Here is a 20,846-nt window from a genome sequence, read left to right on the forward strand (position 1 = left end):
CACCCTCAGGAGCCACTGCTGGACATGCTGGCCACTTCCGGGAGCAGCGCAGGGCCAGGGCAGGCAGGAAGCCTGCCTTAGCCCCGCTGCATGCTGCTGCCACCCCGGAGCCGCTTGAGGTAAGCGACGCCGGGCTGGAGCCCGCACCCCGAATCCCTCCTGCACCCTGCAGCCCAATCCCCTGCCCTGAGCCCCCTCCTGCACCCCACCTCCCTGCACTGAGCCCCTAGCCCCCTGCCTTGAGCCCCCGCTGCACTCCGCACCCCTCCATGCACCCCAACCCCGTGCCCTGAGCCCATAGCCCCCTGCTGCACCCCAAACCCCTGCCCTGAGCCCCCTTCCGCAATCCACACCCCCTCCTGCACACAAACCCCTGCCTTGAGCCCCCAACCTCCTGCCCTGAGCCCCCTCCTGCACCCCGTGCCCCTCCTGCACTCCAACCCCTTGCCCTGAGCCCCTTCCTGCACACCACACCCCCTCCCACACCCCGCACTCCAACCCCTGCCCCAGCTCTACATTCATGGCCCTGCATGCAATTTCCCCACCCTCAGGCCACAGAGTTTGCCCACCCCTGCTATAGGATAAGGGCACCCCAACATTAGTAGGGTGAAGAAGTACAAATAAGGAAGAGGGGAAAATCCCCTACTGAATATACAGCAAGCATAGCCATGTCAGAGTAACAGATTATAAATGTTATACCCCAGCCTCTGGGCTTGGGGAGGGAGAGATGTAGCCCTTGGGAAGTGCCAGGATGAGGGCCACTGGAGAGGGTGATGAGGAAGGTGACGGTGATGGGGAAGATAATGACTAACATTTCAGGTTGCTCTGCAAGGGATGGTGTGAGTATATGGATGTTCAGATATACAGTGTGTATTATCTCTATCTACCTTGCTGGACGAGAGTGTTGGTGACTTTGTAAACTATATTAATAAAACTATTACAAACACACTGGGCCTGACCTTGGGACAAGAACCTATCAAACCTCAGAGCGTTAACGGGGAATTCTTAAGGAATCAGTATAATTAATACACAATCCATCGATCAGGCAACATACACTAAACTGCCTCACTACCCAATCTTTCTTGACAGCTCTTTACCTGCAAGAGCTTAGCATTCCTGCTGGCCCCTCTGAATGCTATGTTGATGGACGTGACGTTGTGTGTCAGAAATGGCTGCACGCAGTCCAAACGGCAACGTGCTGAATTCTCATATGGCTGAGATGGCTGAACAGCCATACTGGATCAGACCAAAAGTGGTAACTTGTAAGGTAACTCCCTTCTCTTCATGTGCCAATATATATTTATGCCTGTATCTATAATTTTCACCCCATGCATCTGAAGAAGTGACTTATACCAAAGTAAATTAGGAGTAGATCTATTGAAGTCAACAGAAATAGGACAGCATAAACCCAGAGCAGAATTAGTCCCATTTTGTGTTGCCCTTTCTTGAGAATGAAAATGCACTGAACATTGATACAGCAATTCATGGGGTTCCAGAAATTGTCTGGATTGTCATGGGCAGCTCTATTTCACAGTTCAAAAATGTGATGAATGCTTAAATTAAGCCACCATGGAGAGCGATCTGACAACACCTCAGTTCGCTTCTTATTCTTCCCTACTGTGCCTTCCATTTGTCTAGTCATTTCCTCTCCTTTGGTGATAAAAATGTTTTCAGTTGTCAAATATTGACAGGGAAAGGACAAAATGGTGTGTACCCACAACAACACAGAATTAATTATTATTCTAATGTGTTGAGAGAAATGCGGTACTTCACACGATATTAATAAATGAAGTGAGCAGAACAAATATATGTCCGAAGATATACAATTGCTTAATGCAGCCGTCTTTATATATTGAATCAGCTACTGGACACGCCATAGTGAGGTAGCATTTAGGAGCAGAACATTAAGCACAGAATTCTTTGAAATTCTGGTTGCAGAAAGACATCTTGTCCCCTAATAAATAAAAGATATTGTTCAATATGCACTTTAAACACTTAACAGTATTAAGCAACAAAAACTAACACTATCAAATTGAGAAAGTGGCGCACTCTATGAAAGCTAATGGACACAGCAAAAATGGTAAAAATACATTCACCAGCGGACAAATTATAAATATTTGAAACACACATTAATGTTAATAGCAAAGGATACACTTTTTAATTATCTCCACACCGAGAAATACTTTTCGTTTACCACATGTCCATATCTAAATTTAAGAAAAAAATATATGTACAAAGAAACCCACATAAATATGCCAATTACTGTATTTCAAAATTTTAGAAACATTTTTGGCAAGTCAGCTTGCTTTACTGGCCTAATACTCAGTGAGGTCAGAGCAACTAGCAGGATGTTCCATGATCACTTGGAAAGTTTACTTTAAAACTGTAGTGGCATTTACATTTGCTTTTATTATTATTACAGAGAATGAGAGTAAGCTGAAAGAGCTTGCTAGGATATTTTATGAACCCCTGAACAAGAAAGTCTCCTTTGCTGAGGGCTGTCATTACAATCTCTTTGATTTCCCCAGCACTGCTCTTGTAATGACATTCTAGTGATACAAGAAATATTACCGATTTGCATTTTAGTTTTCTATGCTAAGCCATTTGGACTCTTCCCTGTACATGGCCCTCTACTACACTGTATTCTCAGACCTGTTCAAGGAGCGAAAGGATCACCTCATAATCTACTGGCTTCAGCTCACAGGAGACAAAAGCCTTAAGGAAAGAAAGGGAGCCCTGAGGGAGAGAGAAAGAACACAATGAGAAGAGGCAAGGAAAAGAAAGGAAAGCTAGAAAGAATGCTAAAGGAAGGAAAGTGGGCAGGAGGAGAAAAGAGAAATGACGAGCTACTCCTGATGTCACAATTCAGCCAACCTGTTGGAGAAACTGCTTATCCAGGATCCACAAACAGATCTCCCATGCATGCAGCTGCTATATTCCTGCTAGGTCTATCCCTGCAGGTTTTGCAACAGGGGCAATGATCTACCCCATGAATGATCTAGTTAACAGATACAAACAAACAAAAATTCACTTTTATTTTCTCCCAGAAAGGCTGGGAACGAGCAGATCAGCTTTGCCACTGAAGGGCTGTATTGGGGCTTGGTGGCTGAACAACAGTGTGGAAATTTTACTGCTCATCTTTCTACCTAGATGGCACAGGCACTGTGTTGCCACAACCTAGTCGTCATCTGAAGAAATGCCAGCCCCCAAAGAACACTCTCTTGCAGCATTAGAGACTAGTGAACTGGAGAAGAAAACTTCTAACACTGGAAATGCCGTTACAACTGAGCTGCTCTTAAAACCCCTGGGTAAACAGGTATTTTGAGAGTGACGTGTATTTGCCAGCTGTTTTAGCTGCATGCAAGACTTGGACCATATTGGTTTCGCTTCCTCTGTTTGTTATCAAATTAAAAGCAATTATGTATAAGTATATTTGTGTGTGAACAACTCCATAAATTATCAAGATGGATTCTCAAAGTAATTGAGATTGGAACTTGTAATTGAATTAAAGATGTTTCTTCCAAGCTGCCATTCCTTGGAAGACAGGTGAATATTATTCTTTGAGCATGCTTATTGTATTCAGCTCTGTGCCTACACTGCACATTAATCCAGTTGGGAAAGCAGCTGGTACATGAACATATCGCGTTTCTTCAACCTAAAAATAGGCTTATAGCACCTAATGACTTTGGCAGGCAGTTAGCATTTTATTACCAGTGCCATGTGGTTTGCATTACTCATTTTACCCACTGCAATAAGGAAAACCAAATATGTTTGAGGCCCCAAATGTTTATGCTGTGAAACACCCACAATTGAATTGTGGATCTGACAGAGAAATGGACCTGTGTGAACCTCTCCAGTTTCAGTTCCCATGGTTTTGGTGAATAAAAACCAGCAATGACTATTCCCCACACTACTTCTTCTTGCCCCACTCTACCTTGGAGTTTTGGGTTGATTTAATGTAAAAAAGACACACGGAACTAGACACAAACCGGTGAAACTATTTTCCAGATCAAAATACATGAGTTTCACCACCAAATCACCCTCTCCTCCAAACAGGACCCTGAGCTCTCCTTCCTTAGCACCACCTTAATGGGGACAGGTGATAAGCAATGTTCAGCTGGACCTTTCTACTCTCCTGCGTTCCTCAGGACTCCCTAGTAGATGCTTCCCATTCTGCCTAATTGGGATGGGGAAGCAGATGATTGCTTCAGTCCCTCACATCCATTACCAGTATCTACCCCCTGAATGCACTGAAGTCCTCCCCAACCACCCATCAGCACCACAACAAGAATATGTTCTTTCAATTCCTTCGGTTCCTTTTATGATGGTTTCTATCATTCTGGGGCTGAGATGCTTCAAAATGTCCTGCACTAACAGGGAATTTTGGTAATTCTTTTAATTCTATGATTTCTCATAGTTTCTGGGAGTGTTACTTCTCCCCAGTCCTCCTCCCTTCCCCAGGGAATGAGGAGGGGAGGAATAGATGTGCTATATCTTGATTTCCCTGATTTTATATTCCTTGATTTTAAGGAGGAAAGACCTACCCTTAGTGCATGACAGTCGCATGTTCTACAGTGCTGACTGTGACACTGACCACGCCTTCATTGAAAAGTGAAGATTACAGCCAAGAAACTAAATAGAGCAAAACCTAGGAGCAAGCCCAAAAAATCAATGCTCTTAACACTGAAAACCAGAGGAAATGCCAGGAGTTTGTGAAGGCTTTTGAACTTAGCATGCATGGGAAGTCATTACCAGAGAAGGCAGAGGAATTTTGGGAAGATTTAAGAACAACAATCCATGAAACAGCTTTAGCTACATTTGAGGGGAAGAGTCCATCAAAAAAGGACTGGTTTAAAGAAAACGAAGCGGAACTATTATCTCTCATCAACATTAAGAACACAGCCTCTATGGAACTCAACAAGAAGCCAACAGAGAGCACCAAAGTGAGACTTTGACATGCAAAAACCGAGATACAGCGAGCAAGCAGACGCTGTGCAAATCATTACTGGATCAAGCTCTGTGAAGAGATACAAACAGCCTCAGACACAGGAAACCTCAAAGTCATGTATGATGGCCTAAAGAAAGCTCTAGGTCCCACTGACAGCAAGGTTGCCCCTCTCAAATCACACAGCGGTGAAATCATTACAGATAAAAGCAAGCAGTTGTCCCACTGGGTTGAACACTATTCAGAGCTATATGCACAGGAAAGAAACATCACCAGCGAATCACTGGACCAAATACCAACTCTACAGGGCATGCCAGAGCTAGATGTGGAGCCCACTCAAGAAGAACTAAGCAAGGCCATTGATTTGCTATGGCAAGGCTTCTGGAAAAGATGGCATCCCAGCGGAAATCCTCAAGTGTGGAAAAGACAGTCTATTACCATATCTTCATCAGCTGCTACTTAAATGATGGAAAGAGGGTGGGGTACAACACGAGACGTGCAATGCAATCATCACCACTTTGTATAAAAATAAAGGCAAAAAGGATGACTGCAACAATTACAGGGGTATCTCGCTACTAAGCGTAGCAAGAAAAGTCATCTTAGTGCACCTAAAACAGTGGGCGAATTGTGTCTACCCTGAATCACAGTGAGGATTCAGGGCTGGAAGATCAACTATAGACATGATATTTTCTCTGTGTCAACTCCAAGAAAAGTGCAGAGAGCAAAACCGTTGTACAGGCATTGTACATCGCCTTTGTGGACGTATCCAAAACTTCTGACAGAGTCATCAGAGCAGGTCTATTTGCAATACTAGAAAAGATAGGATGTCCACCAATCCTGTAGAGTCTTGTACGGTCATTTCACAACATGAGAGCAACTGTCCAGTTTGACAGGTCCACTTCAGACAGCTTTGAGATGAAGAGTGGAGTGAAGCAAGGATATGTACTTGCCGCAACACTCTTTGGAATCTTCTTCTCAGTACTCTTGAACTGTGCATTTAAGGACATGAAAGATGTAGTGTATCTCTACATAAGATCAGATGGGAAACTCTTCAATCTATCCGGACTTAAATCAAAGTAAAAAAGGTGCTAATCAGGGAACTTCTGTTCGCTGATGATGCTGTCTTCATAGCCCACAATGAAGATTTATTACAATAACTCATGGACTGCCTTTCAAGTACCTGTCAGGCATTTTCTCTCATCATCAGCATCAAGAACATGGTTGTATTAGGACAGGGGGTTCCACAAGATCCTTCAATTATCTTAAATGAAAACCAGCTAGAAGAAGTCCAAAAGTTCAACTATTTAGGTTTGACAGTGACCACCAACCTCTCACTGAATGAAGAACTAAATGTTCGCATTGGAAAGGCTGCCACCACCTTTAGCAGACTAACGAAAAGAGCACGAGAATGCATCCAATGAAGTGAGCTGTAGCTCACGAAAGCTTATGCTCAAATAAATTTGTTAGTCTCTAAGGTGCCACAAGTACTCCTTTTCTTTTTAAAAGAGCACGGAACAACTCAGAGCTTACCATCAAGACCAAAATGCTAATTGTACCAAGCTTGCGTCCTCAGCACTGTCATGTATGGTGGGGAAACATGGACAACTTATGCTCTATCAGGAGAAAAGGTTGAACAGTTTCCATCTACATTATTTTCACCACATACTCAACACCAAATGGCAAGATAAAGTCATCACCTTATCAGTGTTAAAAGAGAGCAGCAAAATGAAGATGATAAAGTGTGCTTCTCTCACAGTAGTATTGGAGAGCTAATGAAAAGCTTTGTTACGGTTATATCAAAACTTTCAGAACTATGCAGAACTTAAAGAGCACAGGCCCAATACAGTCTTTATCCGCGCTAATGAACAAATTATACTAATGAACTGTTTTCTGTCATATACTGAAAATTTCCTTTTCTTCCACTATAGTTCTCCTTACTGATAGACACTCCAGCACTGCTATTATACGGAAACATTGAAAAACTCTCCACAATTTTAAAATAGGTCTAAATAATATTAGAAAGACAAGATCAATTCTTCTGACAATGATGCATTGTGGGACCATGGGGCAAATCACTTGTACCAAATATTTCAGTTGGGTGCCTAAATACCAATGTAGGTGCCTATTTCCTGACTGGATAAAAACAATTCTTATAATTGGGTTTCTGGTGCAAATCCCCACAGAAGATACATTTAAAATTAGTTTTCAAATAGTATTAAAATGTGCAAGCTTAAAATTCATTTCTCTGTGAGCATTCATGCTGGCTAATGCTCAGTGAATGAATATTTGGGGGAAGCAACACATACACCTTCAAAGTGAGTTCACTTAACATTCACATTAATATTTATAGGAAGACATTTTGTGCTGTTCACTCAGTTCTGGCTATAAAGCTTAAACAATTGATGTTAATGAAGAATTTTGTACCTTTAAATCTGAAGGGGCTGTGTCTAGGCTGAATATTATTATTACCACTTAATCATCCTCTGTGGGTTTTAATATGCCTGGCAAATTGCTCCATGTTTTAAAATATAAAATATCATAGATTGCATATTACTTAAATCCTCTCGGTGTTGAGTTTTCCTGGGAAATCAAGGTTATCGGTGAAGGTTTAATTTTGCTGAGAGTAAAATAGATAATATGTTTGCTCATTCCATAAGTGTTCATGGTGCAGGAAGCGAATGACAAAAAAAGTCACTATGCATGCAATAAAGGGCTGAGAAGAACAATAGTGCAGCGTCTAGCTCTACAATAGAATGGCGGAGTGTGAACTTTATTGAGAACACCACAAAGTGAAGGAGATGGGGGTCACTACAATAATCTCTATATGGGTTAGCAGTCAAACTGGAAACAAACAAAAAAAACCTCTGCTTCTCCCATATATTTATACATACAGGGCATGAACCTGATGTCATAATGGGTTTGTATTTGTGTACCTTCATTGAATTGTGTTGTTACTCCTGATGTACAGTGGTGTAAACAGAACAGAAAGGGATTTCTTCTTAATTAACCCACTCGTATGGCACACTGGGTCACAGTATGAATCTGCCATGTCCTTTAATAAATCAGTTTCTTCCTTTTTCATTCGCACTGGCTTTCCATCATCTCATCCACTTTCAGCAGAGTAACAAGATCTTCACCTTTTGGATCCAATCCTGTTCCCACTGACTTGAGCAGACCCTGTAGGATGGAGAAAAGATCCCTCAACTGAATGTTTTATTTTTCTAAATAACACAGGCCAAATTGTTCCTATGGAAACAGGTGCGCATCTCTCATTGACTATAAAGGGAGTTTCATGTATATATCTGGGGGAAGGCAGGATTAGATCCAGGTAGATTTATTTATCTATCTTTGGATACCCCAGGGTTATAAAACAGACCTGACACAGCAAGTACTGACAATGAATGTTTTTTCAGTCTGGAGACAAAAATGTTACTCATGTTTAAAATTGCAGCATACTATGTTAATGATCTTTTCCATGAAAGCTTATGAAACCAGCATGTTAGGACAATCAGAATTCTGCTTTTGACTTCAATTGTAGCACGATTGGGCTCTTGTATATTAATCCTGTAAATTCTTCCCCCCACTCACCCCCTTCCCCCCAAAAAAAAGTCCTTGGACAAATTCTGTGGTCCTTAAAAATTCTCATTGACTTTAATACACACTTAATTTCCCTGTGTATGTATCTTCAGCAATCCTTCTCCTCCATACTCATGTGCATTTCCTAAAGTCTGTCTCCTATACACCATAGCAGGTATTTGACTGACCCCTAGCCCTCACCTCTGCATAACTTAGATGGCCTCAGAAGCTCTTCCTCAGCCCCGCTGCACTGTGAAAGAGCTGCAGGAGCCCTGCGTCCCTCGCCAGCTACCCCTGCCAATTTGCAGCCACATAATCAGGCTCATCTACAAGGGCAGTTACTGCACAGCAAGACAGGGTGTGACAACAGCACACCAGCTTTCTGCTCAGTAACATCCCATGTGGACTCTACTACAGCACACTGAAAGGTCCAGAGTGCGCGCCTCTGTGCACTGTAGAGGAGTCCACATGGGATGTTACTGCCCAGCGAGCTGGTGTGCTGTTGATTTACAACTTAGCTTGCCATGTAGACAAGCCCTTTGACTCTACATTTCAGAGAACAGGTAAGTTAGCTATGAAAGTGTATGCAACAAATCCTATTTTTGGCTTGAAAGGCCTTTAGGCAGAGACCAAGCACAGAAAATTTTAACCCAGCAAGTGAAACTTTTGAAAGTGAATGCGTTTGAAAGGGAGGTTAGAATGGAAAGGGGTCTGTCACATCAAATTACAGAAATCATGTGGCTCCCACTGTAAGAAAACTGACCCTTGTCCTGACAATATGTTTAATGTGTGCTCAATACATATGCAAAGCGGTAAATAAAACATTAAAACCATTTACAAAAGGATTACAAGGATATTGAGTAAAATATCATGTATAAACACACAGGTCCAGGGTACTGAGGGTCACATTCTACAGCTCATTATGCCCTTGGCTAGAGTATACCTTTAGCTATAAAGCATTATCATCATTCCACTACAGTCAAAGGGAAAAGAAACTAATTTTTCATTTCCCCACTACCACTTTGTTTTCTTTCCACCTTCGTACAAACCCAGCTGCTATATTGGTGCCAGCTTTTTTGTTTTGATGGTTCAGAAGCCTCGAATAACCTAAATAAAAGTGAGATGCCCTCTCCGCAGTTCCACGCTCGGTGGCCCCTGTGATGTCATGTGAATAATTGCTCTTCATCAGGAAGAAGAACTGAAGAATCTGAATTAGCAATGTGAGATTGTCATAGTTCTGTACATGGAAAACAAGGGTGGAAATGAAGTGGGTTTTTTTGGTTTTTTTTTAGGCCTACTTTCCTCAGCGTAGCTTAAGGGTGAAATCTTTGTACTGCTGAAGTCAATGACAAGTGTCTCATTGATTTCACCCTAACTCTTCAATACAGCAAGATACTTAGGCACATTGCCTAACTTCAAAACACAATCCCATTGAGGTCAGTGAGACTTCGCCCAGCCTTAAAGGAGAAACGTGCTGAGGGACTTCACTGAAGCAAGGTCTATTTGAATAACTACATGAAATGTATACGTTATGGTTTTATATGGTATGCACATATATATTTTCCCCCAAGATACATTTGCAATAGACAGTTTTGTGGTGCTACAGACATCAGGTTAATTTAAAAGAAAATTCTGAATATTAAATTATTACTTTTGCAAAGTATTCTATTTTATTATTTTTATCAATTAATTTTAATTCCCACACATATGTAATCACTAGAATGTATTAAAGGTAATCAGCTAGTTTTAGCTTCCCTGTGTGAGTGAATATTACATAATTACTCCACACCACAGAGTGTCTTAACAAAAGGCAAACATTCAGACCCACACGTCATTAATAGTCCCACTGCACTGGAGGTTCTTGCTTTGATGCCCATTGCTTCCTGTCAGATCAGAATGATGGTCTTTGGAAATGGGAATAAGTTCATGAATATCAGTGTACTGACTACTCATCTGAGTCCCTGAGCTGTCATTTGCCCCTGAAAAGAAGGAAACAATGGTTTGCGCTATTTGTGTGTGAGACGGGGTCCACTCACCACAGTGGCGCCTCCTGCTGGCCATCATGGGGATTAGCTCTGCCAGCCAGTGCACCCTCTCCTAGTGGTGCCTCTCCCATAGTCTTGTCCACCTGCAGACCTGCCTCATTGCAAGTATCACAGTGTCTTCTTCATGAGTTGGCCCTCTGTCTGGGTCACCACTGTATTCCCCCTTGCCAGACTTCGGTATCAGTCTCCACCAGTCAAGCCACTTCCCCAGTGGAGAATGAGGGGAACCCGAGGCCAGCCACTACTCCAGATCCTGACTCAGGGACCCTGACTCAGGGACCCTCCTGTTGCATCTCCTTAACTTTGCACAAAACTTCAGTTCCCTTGGCCACTTCCCCATGGCCCCAGAACCTTCTTTGCCCTCTTCTCAGGGCATTCTGCCAGGAGCTCCCTCTTAATCCCCTGTTCCCTGCCAACAACTGCTCTCTCCAAGGTGCTACCCTTGCTTCAGTCTGCGAGGAACACAGTCCTCACTCTTTGGGCTCCCTGCAGCAACTGTTGCTGCTCTGGCCTGCAGCTCCTTTTGTACTAGCTTGCTGGGCCCTTATTGGCTGCTCTACACAGCCTCTCTCCAATTGGTTGCCTTCTGTGCAGCCTCTGTAGGCTGCTTGGAGGACTCACTTGCACAGCTTCTTTCTGGGACAGGGTATGGTAGTCCCCCAAGGCCCCCATTAACTCCTTTCACTTGGGTGTGGGGAGAACACCCCATCACAATGTGCTTGTATTGTTTGAATTCAATTTGTAAACACAGGTTGAAGTGTACAGGCTCTGTTAAGAAACAGGAAGCAATTATTCTAGGTAAGGGGAGGCAGTGTGACCTAGTGGATAGAGCACTGCACTAAGACTCAGGAGTTCTATTCCTGGTTCTCCACTGCCCAACTAGTGACCTTAGGCAAGCCACTTCCTCGCTCTGTGCCTCAGTTTCCCCATCTGTTAAATGGGGATAATGACTCTTTTGTATGGCACTGAGACCTGCTGGTGAAAAGCACAATACAAGAACTAGGTATATTTTCCATTTATGATCCAGGTATCAGAATGTCTGCCACTGGCCCAGTTCTGCAAGCAAACAGAACTCCCATGGAAATCAGTGGGAGCTCAGTATGTGTGGGGCTTGTAAATCTATTAAATGAAACTGAGACACACATTAAGTTTCAGATGATGTGATTCTGCGAACACTTTCGCATGTGAGTAGCTTTATCCATGGGAGTACACTTCAATGAGGACCCCATGTGAGTAATGCAAGTATAAGGCTCCAGGGTCTTAGTCTCCAAATTAATTTCCTTAAACAACAAAATGACAAAGACAATTTTGCTTTCCTGTTATTTATCTTTGCAGTTTAATATTGGAGTTAATAATACAGCTCTTGTGCCCTTTATCTGATAGTCATTATGGGTTCTTCCTGTAATCCAATTATGTGTTACCTGTTCAAATCCACTGAATTTCATAATAAACTATTGATATGCAATGCTGCTGTCTTAACAGAATTGTATTTTACAGATTAAGTTAAATACTAATTCATGGCCTATATTTTTATCTAATTCACATTCAGATTCAAATTCAGTCTCCCAAATGTTTCAGTTTTAAAGCCACTTTATAATTCACCTATAATTTTAGCATATTAACTATTAACAGTATATGGGAATCATTTGGAAATATGCCCTTGTTTTCCTGCTATGACACACTCATTCTCAAACAATATTTGCACATTCTGATTGGGATCTAATAAGCATGAAAGAAGCCTATTAAATGTTTATGTTCAGCAGAGAGAAAACATATTTGTTTAACAAGATTATTCCTTGATTGGGTACCAGCATGGAAACCTTTACCATCTGCAAAGATACTTGGCTTTGTCTCCTCCCTCCACTTCTACCCATATCTTGTGCAAAGGATCAAATTCTGTAACACCATGACTAGAAATGATTGAAGAAGCACAGTAATAGTAAACTGCAGGTATATTTGCCAATAAACAGACTGACTTTGCTGCACAGTTATCTGTGGGGGTCATGCTGTTTGCTATTTGCAAGTATTCAGGAATTCATGAACATGAAATCTAATCTTTAAAAGCTCCATAAAGCAAACCATGAAAGATGACTGGTCTGATAATTCATACTAGAAGTGTGTTGTACAGTATTTACTATTCATTCTTTGAGGTCCTGTTTAAAACACTTCAGTCATCTAGGCCCTGATCAAGCATTGACTTCAATAGGACTTAAGCATATGCTTAAGTGTTTTGCGAGACTGGGGCTTCAGTCAGGGAGAAGCAATGGTTCCCTCTGAGCTGCTTGCCCAAATCCCACACCACAAATAACAGTGAATAACCAAAGTAAAGAGTTCATGAAAAACCCAGAGGCTGAAAATTGTTCAGCCGAACTATTTGATAAATACTTATGACAAACACTTAGCATGCTTGTAAATTTTATGCCATGTTTGACAAGCATCTGGAAAGACAGAGGGAGTAGGAACAAGAGAGGAAGCAGGAAGAAAGCACCAGGGAGCTATTCTTCAGCCGTGGGTTGACTTCAATGGAAGTTACTTCTATCCTACAGCAGGCATGGTTTCCAGATTCCACTTTCCACGTGAAGATCAATTATATATAATTCGTTATACAGGATTCAAAAATGCAAAACCAGATGGATTGTTCAAATGGTTGAACAGTCTGAAATCTAATCTAAAAACAGAAATTATATTTGTGAACTGGAATAGTAATTAGGCCATTGGTCAGTTGACTTTTAACAGGTGACATTAAATAGGTTTGAGAGATTTTTTTTGTATCTGCAAGCCCACTACAGGGGTTCCCCCTCACAGAGCCCCATTGCAGCAACAGAACATTAGCAAATGAAAAGGTTTTGATCACTTACAGTGGTATGGTATGTCCGTGTCATGAAATTATACAGCTCACACTTACATAATCATGCTGAATTGTAAACTCCTGTATGAACCTGAATGTCTGCTCATCCTTACAGGCTTTAAGACTCTGAAATTTGCTGGTATTAAAAAGCTTTCTTTGGATAAGTAATATGTCCTAGTAATGTGGAGAAAGAATCGGATACCCCTCATAAGTGAGCAGCTGTTGTTCGTTTTTGATGTTTCTCCTGCCAAAAACCGATTTACCATATATTCCCTCCATCTGGCAGGAAACTGATCTGAATATGAATCAATCTATTCAAAAATCACTTCTGAATTTTTTAGACATTCATATCTTGTCTTTTTTTCCTGTACAGTAGCATTTTTATATCATTGTACTCAGCTGAGCAAAGTCTGAAAAGGAAGTCAAGTACAACTATTTTGGGGGAGTCTGCAACTTTGTATTTTTCACTTTTACTACCACAACTGATCCCAGCTATTCATACTTTTCTGAAGCACATAAATTTGTATTTGGGATGAGCCAAAACAGATCATTCTAAATATTTTGGTAATTTTTTATTAATTGTATGTACACAGTGTGTGCAAAACAAACCCTCCCCCCAAAAAACTTAATAATATAAAAAAGTTTCCCAAAAAATCAGTTTCCAAAGACGCGTATTATAGATTTTATCCCCCTTTTTTAAAAAAGTTGCTAAAAATCACTCTTTCTTCCAGCACAGAGAGTTACAAACATGGATGAACACACAAACAGCATTTCAAGCAAAACACTTTATGAATAGCACCTCATAATAACTAATGATATAAAAGATTGTCTGACAGTTCTAGATAAGCATAGGTTTTGCTTTTTAAGTTCTCAGCAGGGAAATCTTGGCTTTAAAACCTGTGAATGGTAAACAGAAGCCAACCTATCGTACTGTGAGTAGAGAGAAGTGTACTGCTACAGATACAACTCTAATTATTTAACAAAACATGACCACTTTGCAAGGCACCTTAGGAGTAACTATTGTACAATAAATAAATAAATAAAATGCACAATCCTTGCTGCCAAAAGCTTACAATCAGGAGAGCATCCTCATTCAGGGAAAAACATATGCTCATACTTAATTTAAAATATGCCCTTAACATCCTATTGAAGTCAATGGGACTTACCACCTTACAGATTAAAATTTTTAGGCCCCAATTCAGGAATTCACTTAACACATGTGCACAAATCTCATTGACTTCAGTGTAGCCTGTGCGTCACTTGAAGCACGTGCCTATGCAATTTCCTGAATCAGGGCCTCGGACTTGAACTTGCAAGGTGGTGAGGGTACTCTCCAGACTTACATTAAGGGCACCCAGCACATTGTCTAATAAATGGCCTAAACGTGCAGAGGTAGAACAAGAGATGGCTCAGTGGTTTGAGCATTGGCCTGCTAAACCCAGGGTTGTGAATTCAATCCCTGAGGGGGCCATTTAGGGATCTGGGGCAAAAATTGGGGATTGGTCCTGCTTTGAGCAGGGGGTTGGACTAGATGATCTCCTGTGGTCCCTTCCAACCCTGATATTCTATTCTATGAAGTCAAAGGAAAGACTGGTGGGGAAAGAGTTAAAAAATAAATAATGAGTCACATCTAGCAAGAAAATTATTTAGGGCTTGGTCCAGCAAGGTGCTGCGTGCCTGGATCCTGCAAAGCACTTGAGGATCATGCTTAACTTTAAGCATGTGTGTAGTTCCACTTTGCAGAATCAAGCCCAGAAGTCGTTAATCTTTAAACAGAGTAAAGCAAGACTGGAGGACAGCACAGGAATAGAAGAGAGCAAAATAAAAGAAGTGTGCTTTAAGGAGGGAATTGAAGGGCATGAGTGAGGATGTTTGGTGCACAGGAAGACGCATATCATTCCAGATACAGGCAGTGAAGGTGAGAGAGGGAGGAGGAGAGAAAGGGTGGGCGGAGCACAGAAGGCTGAGGTAGACAGCAGTGGGAGAGGTCAGGTGAGACATAGGCAGGGGCACATCTGTGTTGAGTCTTGATAGAGAGGGCAGGGACTGTGAACTTTGCATGGACAGGAAGCCATGGAAGGGAGTTCATGGCAGAACAGTGGGACAGGAGGATTACTGTAGCTGCTGACAGTTGTATAGACCGGAGCAGCGAGACTAAGGGAGGCCAGAAAGGAAGAGGTTACAAAAATCCAGGCGAGTTATCAGCATGGTGTGAACCAGGGCTTTGGCAGCAGGCACAGGGAGGGAGAAGCAGAGGTTGAGGCAGCCGCATGTTTGACCTGGCAAGAGGAGTCATAAGAGAGATGGAGAGGTTCTCAGGATAATTAGGATGCTCTTGCTTCAAAAGCCACTCGCTTTGTTTCTGGCAGAGGCACAACAGAACAGCAACTGCTCTCACTTCGTTTGGTTTTTGGCTGTAAATCAAGGAACATCGTGTTTGCTGAACTGGGTGAGAAGTGAAAGAGCACTTTGTGCATTGCCCCCCCCCCAAAAATAAATCAGATGGTTCAAACATTTATGCAGTTAGATTTGAAATGCACCCGAGATGCAGAATCCCTCCCATGACAGCACCTCCTCACCCTTTCCCTCAACACAGAGACCTTCTGATCGATGCCTGTTGGGAAGACCCTTGATTACGTCGCACTGATTTTTTACCTGTGCTTTCCAATATACCAAATATCCTGAATTTTGCCCCAAAGTTACCTACATGCCCTGTTCTCAGACGATGTCTCCATCCCATAAGAGATGTTGGTCTTCTCCCAGCAGATGGAAAGCAGCACTCCCTTCCCACACACCTGTTATCCTGCTGAGGAGATAGTTGGCTGGCCTGCTCTTTTCCACCACAGAGGAAATTCTATGTGGATATCACAGTGTGCCCAAAGTCCCTCCTGTCTGAGGAATGATTCCTGCATTTGCTGCTACACCCTTTGCCCAATATTGCCCTCTTCCAAACATACCCCTCTTAGTGGAGGGAGACCGAGGACCTGCCCTCCCGCCCCGCCACCCCGCCTCCAAGATTATTCCTGCCAGCCACGAGAAGTGCTGTACACTCAGGTTGTGTCTGCACCACACCCTTCTTTTGGAGGCATGTAGGGTGCATACACATATAGCTATATAGGTATAAATAGCTGCATAGCGGTGATGCACAGCAAGTAGAGACACCCCTGAAGAGTGTGGGTATTTACCCAAGTACATACATTACGTGGCTCTCTACTTGCTCGAGCTGTGCTTCCCCATCTTCACTTCATCTTCTCCACCACAGGGAAAGGCTCCGGCAGCAGGGAGCTGCTGAAGTCTTTCCCCTCTGCCAGAGCCTTTCACCGACGATGTAGCTACACACTGCAGCTGTGCGCTTTTCACTCTTGGCATATGGTTCCACGTACACGAAACACCAGCGGTGTGTGATGCAGACATTGCCACAGGGGAAGAAATACCCCCCAACTAACTAATCACTGGGTCCGAACGACATTCACAGAAAACCAGAGTCCTCCTCTCCCCGCTTCCCTTCAGATTAAATAGGTAGTTCCTTCGATAGCACAGTATCACCATGTCTTTGGAGTTCAGCAATAGAACAGTCTCGGGGCCTATTTCAGTCATGCCTAGGGTCACACAGTCAGGCATTGGAAGAGCCAGGTACAGAATCTATGTTTCCTGACACCAGTCCAGTACCCTATCTCTGTGAATCAATACACATGCATGCTATTGGGCAATGATTTACAGCTATTATACTGCAGCATGTCCAGCTTTGTAAAACCACGTGTCTATGAAACAACACATGCAGACACACACAATTTTGTTGCATCTGTGTGACGGAGGACACTTACCTCCTGGTCACCTCCTAGCGACTGGAGTGTGGAACTCCGATCTTTTTCCCGCCTCTGGCACCCCTGTAAGTTGCTGACATCACTAGATGAGTCTTCAGTGGCTCAGCCTTCCAGCGAAGACGCACAGTCAAAAACCAGACCCCTTCCAGGATAGCAAAGAGTTCAACAAACCGTCTGCCCTCACCAGGCTCTTCAGCCCTGGCTCTGAGCCCTTTAAATCCATCCCTTTGCTTCTAACAGAGCTTTGTCCCCTTCTTGGGGCTTAGGCCACTTTGCTAGTGACTGGTGGGGGAACCCAGGCTCGCCCATTACTCCAGCTTCCATCCCAGAGACCCTATAAACAGCAGCCATGCACTGCTCCCTTTACTTAGTGGCTGCTGCATTCCATGGGTCTTTTCCTACCTGGTCCCTTTAAACCCACCTCTTTCCTTAGGGTGACAGTTCTCAGGTCCTCTCTCTCCTCGGTCCAGCAACTGCAGCCAGTGATGCTCTTTCGGCCATACCAGCACACCAGTCCTAACCCCTCTGGTCTCAAACAGGAACTGACATGCTAAATCCCTACAGCAATTTTTATCTGAGCCTGTTGGGCTCTGATTGCCTGTTTCAATGCAGAATTTCTAGACAGGCCTGGAGGACCCACCTATGCTGCTCCTGTCCGGGGGTAAGGTATAATAGAACCACTGGGTCTCCAGCAGGGTGCCACAAAAGTCTGGTACACCCCATCACAAAGTGGATGGCATTTTTTTAAAGATAAAATGAAGAGGACAACATATTGTTTCTTTTTTGTTCTCTACAGTCGAGTGGGGCTTTTTCTTGTAATGTAACCTAGAGCACAGATACCTGTTTGCAGCCCTGAGTGCTTTGATTCATCCTGGTTGGTGAGTTGTATTTTTAGCTGGTGGGGGAGGGGGAATTGTTGTTCTCCACCTTCCCTGTTACACAGCTTAGTAAGAGAAAGACCCAGAGATTACTATTTATGGCTTCTACTTGTAGGCCCCGATCTGTGTCTTGTTATACATGTGCATGCAGTGCTTTCAGAACTGGGGCAAACAACGGAAATGCATAGTGTGTGTAAAGTCAAGCACGTTCTTAATTCTTTGCAGGACTGGGGACCTAGTGTGTGACTTATAAAGTTTTCAATCTTTTAAAAGTTTAAATATGTTAATAATTCTGCTCACAAAAGTAGACCTATTGAGTTTACAGAATCTGATCCCAAAATCTATACATTCAACAAAGGTGTCCCTAAGTAAAAGCAAAACAGAAATGCAGAATATACTTCTTCCTTTAACTGCCCATAGTGAAAAAAAAAAAAAACTTTCCTACAGAGTTACATAAAGAAGATGCATTTTCATTGAGTTATTTTACTAAAATTTAGAATAAATACCTTAAAATAGCTCTACTTCTTTGTATTAATCAATTAAATATATTCCACTTCTCAGGGCAATATATTTTAAGAGTAGTCTCTAAGATGCCACAAGTACTCCTTTTCTTTTTGCGAATACACACTAACACGGCTGTTACTGACATTTTAAGAGCATTCCCTTTCTGAAATATTTCACCCAGAAGTTTTGTGTGTGCAAAATGAATAAATTACTTATTAACTTTTCATGCAATGTAAAACATTACATAAATATGGATGTAAGTTCATGAATAAGCTGATTTAAATTGTAAATTAATATTAAAGTTTAAAAAAGGCCTTTGAAGATCTAACTTAAACACTGATCATCTAAATATAAGTATTGTATAAAGTTATCACCCCCAAAAAATCTTACTCTTTTAATGGTTTTTACTGGCCTGACGATATAATAAAAAGATGACATTCTATTTGGATGAGTTCTTCAGTAGCTTAAATTATTTAGCATATTTTTTCTTTATAGAATAAGTGTAAATAGAAACCAGCTAGCAAAACCCTGTCTAGCGACACTAAATCCCAGAGATGTTTCAGAGTAGCAGCCGTAAATACAAAATCAGTCCTTGTATTGCAAAGGGGTTTCATAAAGTTTTGAAGGACATGAAAATATAACACAGCCTAAGCAAATACTTTTAATGTAATAATCGGGGTACAAATGCTGATGAAAGTTTTGCACTGAAAAAATGAGTCTGTAAGAGAATTCTATATCTGAATGTTTTTTGGAAAGAAGGATTTGTACAGTCAGTGCTAAATAGATGTGCTGAACAAACAGAGGTCCGCTCAGTCAATAAAAAACACTGCAACTTTAAAAATATATATGCAGCTGTGGTTAAAATTAAATTTAAAATGTCATTAGTCAGATATGGATCATCTAGTCCAGAGTGTAATTCAGCATGCTATTATGTTCATTCAATATAATCCACCTCCTACATGGCTTTTTCCTATTCATTTTCTCTATATTTCCATGGAGACTGCTAGCTGAATGCTCCCGGTTCCTCTTAGTCCTTGAACACCTTCCGTTTACATGGTTACATTGTGAGAGCTCTGATTAACTACTGAAAATATACACAACAACAAAAGCTCACCAATTTTGTTTAAATTCCTTGCTAAAAGGAGGGCTAAGTTCAAACATAATCAAATTAAAGTGTGATGTATGAAAAACACATGTCAGACGCACACCTAATAAAACACCAAGTACAGGGTTAGATTGTGACTTACATCCACAGCCTTGAATTGGCAGTATGGAATGGCACCAACACAGGTAGTGCACTGGAAGGCATTCTGTATTAGAGACCCAATGCCTTCTCTAGCTCCCGGGTTGTGCAACGGGCAGGGAGCACTTGGTGGCACCCTTCCTAAAGCTACAGCTTCCTGCTCATCCGGCCAGCTCCATCAGTCAGCACACAGAGCCATGGCTCTGCCTACTCTCCACCTCTTCCTGGACAGATGGTATTGGAATATCTTGGAAGCAGCTCTTGTCTAAGATTGAAATTAAGCCCAGTTGAAAATTTTTCATGGGGAGAAAATTAGGTTTTGGATTAAACACTTCTTTTTTTTTTCTCCCCCCCCCCGAAGAATATCTGCTTTGCACAGAAAATGATGAATACCCCAAAACCAAAATATTTAAATTTGGAGATGCGGCCATAGTATCTCATGTCCCCATTCATCATGCTCCCTGGCCAGATTACATATCCCATGATGCACCATGACCAGTGGTTTCCATGATGCACTCCTTCCCATCTCTGAAAAGGGAAATCGTGGTGAATCATGGCGGATGTAGTCTGACCAACGATCCCGGCCTATAGAGGAGAATGGGAGCAGGCATCATTTCCCAATCAATTTTTTTCAGCCAGATTTTTAGAATATTTGATCTTCTGATGGGAAAAAAATGAAAAAAAAAAATCTGTGGAAGATGCAAAAAATGATTTAGGTTCATTTTCATTCACCTTTTCCCACAGGCGTAAAAAGAATGGCCAGCTGCAATTCAAGCCAGTACACTGAGTCCTTGCATAGTTGAACAGGGATATGTGCAGTTTAGTCCTTAAGGATTTCGTAGTGGAATGCGTTGGATTGTGCTTTGCTCTATGGCACAGTGTTTCGCTATAATCACTTGCTTTGGTCATTAGTTGTCCGTTCTTTCCGGCCAATCTACCCATCAAGTCATCTAACATATATCTACAGTGTAATCCCGATGGCC

Source organism: Chelonia mydas, chromosome 9, assembly GCF_015237465.2.
Source record: "Chelonia mydas isolate rCheMyd1 chromosome 9, rCheMyd1.pri.v2, whole genome shotgun sequence".
Lineage (NCBI taxonomy): Eukaryota > Metazoa > Chordata > Testudines > Cheloniidae > Chelonia > Chelonia mydas.